We start from the raw sequence: 9,442 nt of genomic DNA, 5'->3' as shown, positions 1-9,442 counted from the left end.
GAGCTCCTGGAAAGATCACCCCTCCACTGCTGGTCTTACCACTGCAAATTGCCTGTGAATTTGCCTATGAAGCCATACCCAGAAGATGGTGATCTTGTCTCAGATCATTCTCTAACAGATGATCAGGACTAATCCCATCTTTCTTCACATCTCTCTCAATAAGTCCAAACTTCTGGACTCATTATCAATATATCTCTGTACATTCCTTATTCTGAGCCAATTCTGGGTCTCTCAATACTTTCATTGTGCCCTCTAGAATCGTCTGCAAAATCCCTGATATTGTCTACCTTCATTAAGCCTTTATCTTTTTATCCTAATGGAAGCCTGGGTTGGTAAATAACACTATATCTGAGACTTGTCAGATGGTGACCCTACATGCCACAGAGCCTGGAAGTCAGATTAGGAATCCTTCTTCATGTGGCCACTTCCAAAACATTTTCCCGCTCCACTGCTGTCCAATTCTTATCTCCGTTAGCCTCCTGGTATCTTCTGGTGACACTACATCATTCTTTAATGACTATTTATTTCACATCTTCCATACTGTTTATTGTAGGCTAGTAACTACACCCTGTCTCTCTTTTATTTAATTTTATTTTTTTAAATTTTTTTTTTACTGGATTTCTTTTTTTTATTTATTATTATTATACTTTAGGTTTTAGGGTACATGTGTGCATTGTGCACGTTAGTTACATATGTATACATGTGCCATGCTGGTGCGCTGCACCCATTAACTCGTCATCTAGCATTAGGTATATCTCCCAGTGCTATCCCTCCCCCCTCCCCCCACCCCACAACAGTCTCCAGAGTGTGATGTTCCCCTTCTTGTGTCCACGTGTTCTCATTGTTCAATTCCCACCTATGAGTGAGAATATGCGGTGTTTGGTTTTTTGTTCTTGCGATAGTTTACTGAGAATGATGATTTCCAGTTTCATCCATGTCCCTACAAAGGACATGAACTCATCATTTTTTATGGCTGCATAGTATTCCATGGTGTATATGTGCCACATTTTCTTAATCCAGTCTATCATTGTTGGACATTTGGGTTGGTTCCAAGTCTTTGCTATTGTGAATAATGCCACAATAAACATACGTGTGCATGTGTCTTTATAGCAGCATGATTTATAGTCCTTTGGGAATATACCCAGTAATGGAATGGCTGGGTCAAATGGAATTTCTAGTTCTAGATCCCTGAGGAATCGCCACACTGACTTCCACAAGGGTTGAACTAGTTTACAGTCCCACCAACAGTGTAAAAGTGTTCCTATTTCTCCACATCCTCTCCAGCACCTGTTGTTTCCTGACTTTTTTATGATTGCCATTCTAACTGGTGTGAGATGGTATCAAGAACTACAAACCACTGCTCAAGGAAATAAAAGAGGATAGAAACAAATGGAAGAACATTCCATGCTCATGGGTAGGAAGAATCAATATCGTGAAAATGGCCATACTGCCCAAGGTAATTTACAGATTCAATGCCATCCCCATCAAGCTACCAATGACCTTCCTCACAGAATTGGAAAAAACTACTTTAAAGTTCATATGGAACCAAAAAAGAGCCCGCATTGCCAAGTCAATCCTAAGCCAAAAGAACAAAGCTGGAGGCATCACACTACCTGACTTCAAACTATACTACAAGGCTACAGTAACCAAAACAGCATGGTACTGGTACCAAAACAGAGATATAGATCAATGGAACAGAACAGAGCCCTCAGAAATAACGCCGCATATCTACAACTATCTGATCTTTGACAAAGCTGAGAAAAACAAGCAATGGGGAAAGTATTCCCTATCTAATAAATGGTGCTGGGAAAACTGGCCTCTTTCTTTTAATAGACTGAGGAGGGGGAGGTTCTGAAAGAGGCTTGTTGTCTTCTTGTTCAACCATTTTGTACTTCCACCTGGGGTTTGTCTCCCTCTCCTTTCCAATTTACCTTCCCTCTGCTAGTTCCTTTGCTCCCAATGTTTCTTTGTTCATTTTCACTAGAATGTGAACTCCATGAAAGCTGGAATATTGTTTGCTTTGTCATCATTGTATTCCTGAGCACCTAGCAGTGGTTGGCACACAGGAGGTACTAAAAAAATATTCATTTTGTCACCAACATTAACATAGAGGGAAATAGACATGTCCATGTCCAGGGACTCAGATAGAAACACTGAACATACAAGGTAAACTCAAGAGGCTAGATCCTGCAGCCAACAGCAGAAAGTCTGTCTAAAGCATAAAAAAGCAAATAGCAATGACCTGAAGACATGAAATAAGATTTCCATGAAGCTCCAACTAAGAACAGGTGCTTTATTAGAAGACCTGTGTTCATTTTCTTGGAGTCATAATACCTGGATTCACAGATATTTGGCCAATTTGTCTATGGTTCTTCAGTTACTCATTATTAGCCCAGAAATCATACTGATGCAAGGGAAGGACTTTAGTGACCATCTAGCCTGCCTTCTTCTGCTTTGCAGGTGAGAAAACATAGACCCTAAAAGTAAAGAGTTTTACCTCAGATTACCCTTTTATTTACAGAGTAAAGATAAGAACCTAGGTTTCTTTACTTCTGACTACTTCTGTTTTCTTTTTCTTTTCATTTTTTTTGAGACAGAGCCTCCTTACTCTGTCACTCAGGCTGGAGTGTAGTGGCATGATTTCAGCTCACTGCAACCTCCGCCTCTTGGGTTCCAGTGAATATCATGACTCAGCCACCTGAGTAGCTGGTACTACAGGTGCACACCACCATGCCCAGCAAATTTTGTGTGTGTGTGTGTGTGTGTGTGTGTCTGTGTGTATACAAGAGACAGGGTTTCACCAGGCTGGTCTTGAATTCCTGACCTCAAGTGATCTGCCTGCTTCAGCCTCCCAAAGTACTAGGATTACAGGCATGAGCCACCATGTCTGGCCTGCTTCTGCTTTCTTAATGGTACCCTGCAAATGTCAAAATGTCTTAAACAGTTTAACAGTACAATGCTGACCTACAATTCTTGAAAGGCTTCTAGGTTCCAAAAGGAAATCTTATGTGTTGCTTATGAAAATTGTAATTTTAATTTAAATATAACTAAAAAGTCATCATGTTTATGTTATAGTCAAATGGGAAAAGTATTTATTTTACTTGTTTGACATACCAAACTCTGAGCATTGTACATTATGAGATAATTCCCAAATTACATGAGTCATTTATAAATAAATATAATACATTTGTTTAGAGTAATTTTCTATCATGTTATTTGCTCCTTTTCTTCCTCATGTATTTACTTGTTCCCTATCTACCAAAAGCTCATGAAATGTCCAAGTCTCCCTCAAAAATGTAAACAGATGTTTTGCAATCATTTTAGAATGGGAGGGGCCTGAATACTTTTTACCTCCTCAGCTCTTTGTGTTGCAAATGAGTTATAGAGTTGAATCCATGTGGGGCCAGAAAATATGGTGGGATGGGCATATAGGGCTGTTTTCCAAGGATATTTCACTTGGACTGACTGAAGGCAGCCACAAGAACATGAAGAGGAGGAATGTTTTGGTACTCAGGGCTCTGTATTAGTCCATTTTCACACCACTATGAAGAAATACCTGAAACTGGGTAATTTATAAAGAAAAGGGGTTTAATTGACTCACAGTTTTACAGGGCTGGAGAGGCCTCAGGAAACTTACAATCATGGCAGAAGGGGAAGCAAACATGTCTTCTTCGCATGGTGGCAGGAAGGAGAAGTGCAGTGTGAAGGGGGTAAAAGTTCCTTATAAAACCGTCAGATCTTGTAAGAACTCAGTATCATGAGAACAGCATGGGGGGACCACCCCCATGATCTAATCACCTCTCACAAGGTCCCTCCCCCAACATGTGGGGATTACAATTACGATTACAATTTAAGATGAGATTTGAGTGGGGACACAAAGCCAGACCATATCAGGCTCCATTAATGTTCCTTCTAAGCACCAACAAGTGGCACAGGGAATTCCCTTTTTGGAGTTACAGTCTTAGGCCCCTAGAGTGAATTTGGACAAGGTGTTTCCATATTGTCTACTCATCCCTTTCCTTCTTGGACTCCTAAAGCAGATTCTGAATGCTCATTGTAAGATGTCCCAGTATTTAATATTCAAAAATGGCCCTGAAAGTTGTGATAAGAAGCTTAAAGCTTATAGTCATCAAGTTGAGGAGAAGTGGATGCAGTCTCCTGGGTCATTGTCATATTCAAAGTGTCAGATTGGAATGAGACCTTATGGGCATCTGGGTTCTCTAAGTGACAGCATTAATACTTGAAGGGAAGGTGGATCTCTCCCACAAACACTGAGGTGACTTGGCATAGTGCACCAAGTAGAGAAGTGAGAATGAGATGAGCTGGGGTAAAGATCCAATTCTTGCCACTATCTGTGTGAGCTTGCTCAAGTAACCAAACAAGGCCTCTGTTTCCTGATCAACACTGTGAAGATAAAAGCATCCATATTACCTCTCACACAGGGTTGCTGTGAGGCTCACAGGCCATAATCCTGAGGCACTTTGTAAGAGGTGAAGCCGGCTGGGCTTCTGGGTTGGGTGCGGACTTGGAGAACTTTTCTGTCTAGCTAAAGGATTGTAAACACACCAATCAGTGCTCCATGTCTAGCTAAAGGTTTGCAAACACACTAATCAGCGCTCTGTAAAAACGTACCAATCAGCGCTCTCTGTCTAGCTAGAGGTTTTTGAATGCACCAAACAGCACTCTGTAAAAATGGACCAATCAGCACTCTGTAAGATGGACCAATCAGCAGGATGTGGGCGGGGCCAAATAAGGTAATAAAAGCTGACCACCGGAGCCAGCAGCAGCAACCTACTCAGGTCCCCTTCCACCTGCGGAAGCTTTGTTGTTTTGCTCTTTGCAATAAATCTTGCTGCTGCTCACTCTTTGGGTCTGCACTACCTTTAACACTCACCGTGAAGGTCTGCAGCTTCACTCCTGAAGCCAGAAAAGCCACGAACCCACAGGGAGGAACAAACAACTCCAGACGCGCCACCTTTAAGATCTGTAACACTCACTGCAAAGGTATGTGGCATCATCCCTGAAGTCAGCAAGATGATGTCAGTGAGACCATAAACCCACTGGGAGAAATGAACAACTCTGGACACACCACCTTTGAGAGCTGTAACACTCACTGCAAAGGTCTGCAGCTTCACTCCTGAAGTCAGCAAGACCATGAACACACCAGAAGAAAGAAACTCCGGACACACCATCTTTAAGAACTGTAACACTCGCTGTGAGGGTCCGTGGCTTCAGTCTTGAAGTCAGTGAGACCAAGAACCCACCAGAAGGAAACAATTCCGGACACATTTGGACAACTCTTTAGATCAAGGGTGTCCAATCTTTTGGCTTCCCTGGGCCACATTGGAAGAAGAAGAATTGTCTTGAGCCACACATAAAAGACACTAACACTAATGATAGCTGATGAGCTTAAAAAATTGCCAAAACATGTCATAATGTTTTAAGAAAGTTTACAAATTTATGTTGGGCCACATTCCAAGCTGTTCTGGGCCACAGATTGGACAAGCTTACTTTAGATAAAGAGTTACACAAATGTGAGGCTGGGCACAGTGTCTCATGCCTGTAATCCCAGTGCTTTTGAGAGGAGACAGCACACTGGCAGTCCTCACAGCCCTCGCTCACTCTTGGCGCCTCCTCTGCCTGGACTCCCACTTTGGCGGCACTTGAGGAGCCCTTCAGCCCACGACTGCACTGTGGGAGCCCCTTTCTGGGCTGGCCAAGGCTGGAGCCAGCTCCCTCAGCTTGCAGGGAGGTGTGGAGGGAGAGGTGCAAGCAGGAACCGGGGCTGCGCACTGCACTTGCGGGCCAGTTGGAGTTCCGGGTGTGCGTGGGCTTGGCAGGCCTGGCACTCGGAGCAGCCTGCCGGCCCTGCCAGCCCCGGGCAATGAGGGGCTTAGCACCCGGGTCAGCGGCTGCGGAGGGTGTACTTGGTCCCCCAGCAGTGCCGGCCCACCGGTGCTGCGCTCAATTTCTCGCTGGGACTTAGCTGCCTTCCCATGTGGCAGGGCTCGGGACCTGCAGCCCGCCATGCCTGAGCCCTCCACCCACTCTGTGGGCTCCTGTGCAGTCCGAGCCTCCCCAACGAGCGCCGCCCCCTGCTCCATGGTGCCCAGTCCCATCGATCACCCAAGGGCTGAAGAGTGCAGGCGCATGGCGCAGGACTGGCAGGCAGCTCCACCTGCAGCCCTGGTGCGGGATCCACTGGGTGAAGCCAGCTGGGCTCCTGAGTCTGGTGGGGACGTGGAGAACCTTTATGTCTAGCTCAGGGATTGTAAATACACCAATCGGCACTCTGTATCTAGCTCAAGGTTTGTAAACACACCAATCAGCACCCTGTGTCTAGCTCAGGGTTTGTGAATGCATCAATTGACACTCTGTATCTAGCTACTCTGGTGGGGCCTTGGAGAACCTTTGTGTCGACACTCTGTATCTAGCTAATCTGGTGGGGATGTGGAGAACCTTTGTGTCTAGCTCAGGGATTGTAAACACACCAATCAGTGCTCTGTCAAAACAGACCACTCAGCTCTACCAATCAGCAGGATGTGGGTGGGGCCAGATAAGAGAATAAAAGCAGGCTGCCCCAGCCAGCAGTGGCAACCCGCTCAGGTCCCCTTCCACACTGTGGAAGCTTTGTTCTTTCTGTCTTTGCAATAAATCTTGCTGCTGCTCACTCTTTGGGTCCACACTGCCTTTATGAGCTGTAACACTCACCGCGAAGGTCTGCAGCTTCACTCCTGAAGCCAGCAAGACGACGAACCCACCGGGAGGAACAAACAACTCCAGATGCGCTGCTTTAAGAGCTGTAACACTCACCGCGAAGGTCCGCAGCTTCACTCCTGAGCCAGTGAGACCACGAACCCACCAGAAGGAAGAAACTCTGAACACATCCGAACATCAGAAGGAACAAACTCCGGACACGCTGCCTTTAAGAGCTGTAACACTTACCGTGACGGTCGCCGGCTTCATTCTTGAAGTCAGTGAGACCAAGAACCCACCAATTCCGGGCATATTTTGAGAGGCTGATGTGGGAGGATCTCTTGGGATGGGAGTTTGAGACCAGTCTGGGGACATGGCAAGACTCTGTCTTTACACGCATACATAAAAATTAGCTGGGCATGGTGGCCTGCGCCTGTAGTCCTAAAGCTGCAGTGAGTCATGATCGTGCCACCACATTCCAGCCTGGGTGAAAGGGCAAGACTTTGTCTCAAAACAAAAGGCAAGCAAACAAAAAACAACAGAGAGTTTCACAAATGTGAAGTGTTATTAGTAACTGAAAGAAATGTACTGAATTATTGCCTCAAAAACACGTTTATTTATTTCATATAAATTCACAGGCACTTGGGGCGGACAGAGCATCAGATCAGGTAATATGTAAAAATGAGTAAGACTTCTCTACTTAAAGAAGTTAAATATGTCAAGAAAATAAAGCCCCAGCTGGACATAGTAAGTAATAAAACAAATACAAGGCAAAATGCTTTTTAAGAAGGCCAGAGACAGATTTGCAAAGAGGGAAGTTCATCCCAAACAGGAGAACTGGAATATACAAAGGATCCTCTGTCCACCTGAAATGCCAAATTTAAACACATGGGATAGTAAAGGCATAAATAATCAAATTCTGAATTCCATTAAGTAAATTTAGAAAAGGGAAGGGAGTAATAATTTTCATATTGGCAGTCTTCTTCCCATTATTATTTTATGTAATCATTTAGTGTGATATTAAAATTCAATAAAGCTCTCACATCTTGTGTGTACGTTTTATTAAATAGAAGTTTTACTCTTAATAATAAATAACTTTTTTTCAAAATTACAAAAGGTCACAATAAATTCATGGTTAAGCAAGATTCTTACCAGATAATGATCTTTCCTGTAGTTTACTTTCCAGAAAAATCTCACACTTCTACCAGCTTACTCAAATATATTTTATTTCCTCATTGCAGATAAATAAATGGCACCCCTAGGTGCCATTTATTTATCTGCAATCAGGAAATAAAGTGACACTTCTGAGTTGAACTATGTGAAAGTTCTTTACTAATACCACACAGATCTTTTCCATTCTGATATAGGAACTGTGTCCATGTCCTCATCTGTATATTTCAGTGCTAGAAAGGTGTCAGCATAGTAGTCTCTCAATAAACATTCTATGAATTGAACTGAATTAGGAAATTCAGATGTGACAGATGCTGCTAATTGCCTGCCTACTCATCATCCACTCTTCCTTTTTTCTTATAAACAGAATCCTAATTTATTTGGAGGCCACCATGTATTCAGCTAAAATATTTAATCTCCTACTTTTTCAGTGAGATATGAGTGGAAATCACTGCCTGTGACTTCTTAGAAAGTTATTTAAAAGGAGACAAACTCCACTGGCTTTGAGTTCTTGCCCTTCACTTTTTTCCTTGCTTTGCTGACTGAAATGCAGATGTACTGTTTGATGACAAAGCCATCTTAGAATTATGAGGGTTTGTTACACGTAAAAGATGATAAAACTGGATCTGAAATCAATCTTGGTCCTTGATGTTTCTCTCTGGTAGTTGGTCCAGCCTTGAACTGTGTACTCTTAGACCTCTATTTAATTAAGCCACTGTGAAAGTTTTCTGTTACATAAAGGCAAATGGAGTCATAGACATAGAACCTTTGACTCTGTCTAGCTTAGTGGGGAAGTAGTTGACATTATAGAATCCACTGAGATGGTTTTTCACTTTTTCTACCCCATTCTGATAATGCCTTGCAAAAAAAAAATACTCCTCTCATCTGGGTAAGAATTGCTGCCATATTCTTGCAAGTATAAAAATAAAAAATAAAAAAATGAAAGAATTGCTTCCATAGTGAGCCACAGTTACTGCTAAGAATGTCACTTCCCTAAGATGTGTTAGGACACCCAAGAAAAAAGGTTAAGAATCATCTCTGCTTCAGGGAGGCTCATAATATATTGACTAATTGGAAGTCCTGAAAGTGTTGGAGTTGCAATGCATTCAGTAGTTATTAAATAAGTGGAAAGAAGTATGCCTGAAGTATCTCAGAGCCCGACTGAAATACCAACTGATACAGCAGCATCAGAAGATGATTATAATTTTGATGTGGACAATGAAGGGATTGGTGAAGCTAGACTAGAAACAATGGAGAGCGCTGACCCTGATAACAGAATCTTAGCATTGGAGGGCACCTTAATGGCCATCCAGTTCTATGTCTCAAATAAGGCAAAACTGGACTTCTACCATATTGTTCACAGATGTCATCCAACCTTTGCTTGAATGCTCCAGTGATTAATAGCTAGTGAATTCAGAAGGTGATCTATTGCATTATTGAAAAGATTTAACTGGAAAGTCCTTTTTACAATCAACTTAATATGGTTGTATCTTTTTAAATTATTATACTTTAAGTTCTAGGGTACATGTGCACAATGTGCAGGTTTGTTACATAGGTATACATGTGCCATGTTAGT

This window comes from Pongo abelii, chromosome 1 (assembly GCF_028885655.2).
Source record: "Pongo abelii isolate AG06213 chromosome 1, NHGRI_mPonAbe1-v2.0_pri, whole genome shotgun sequence".
Classification (NCBI taxonomy): Eukaryota; Metazoa; Chordata; class Mammalia; order Primates; family Hominidae; genus Pongo; species Pongo abelii.
This window is presented reverse-complemented; position numbering follows the sequence as displayed.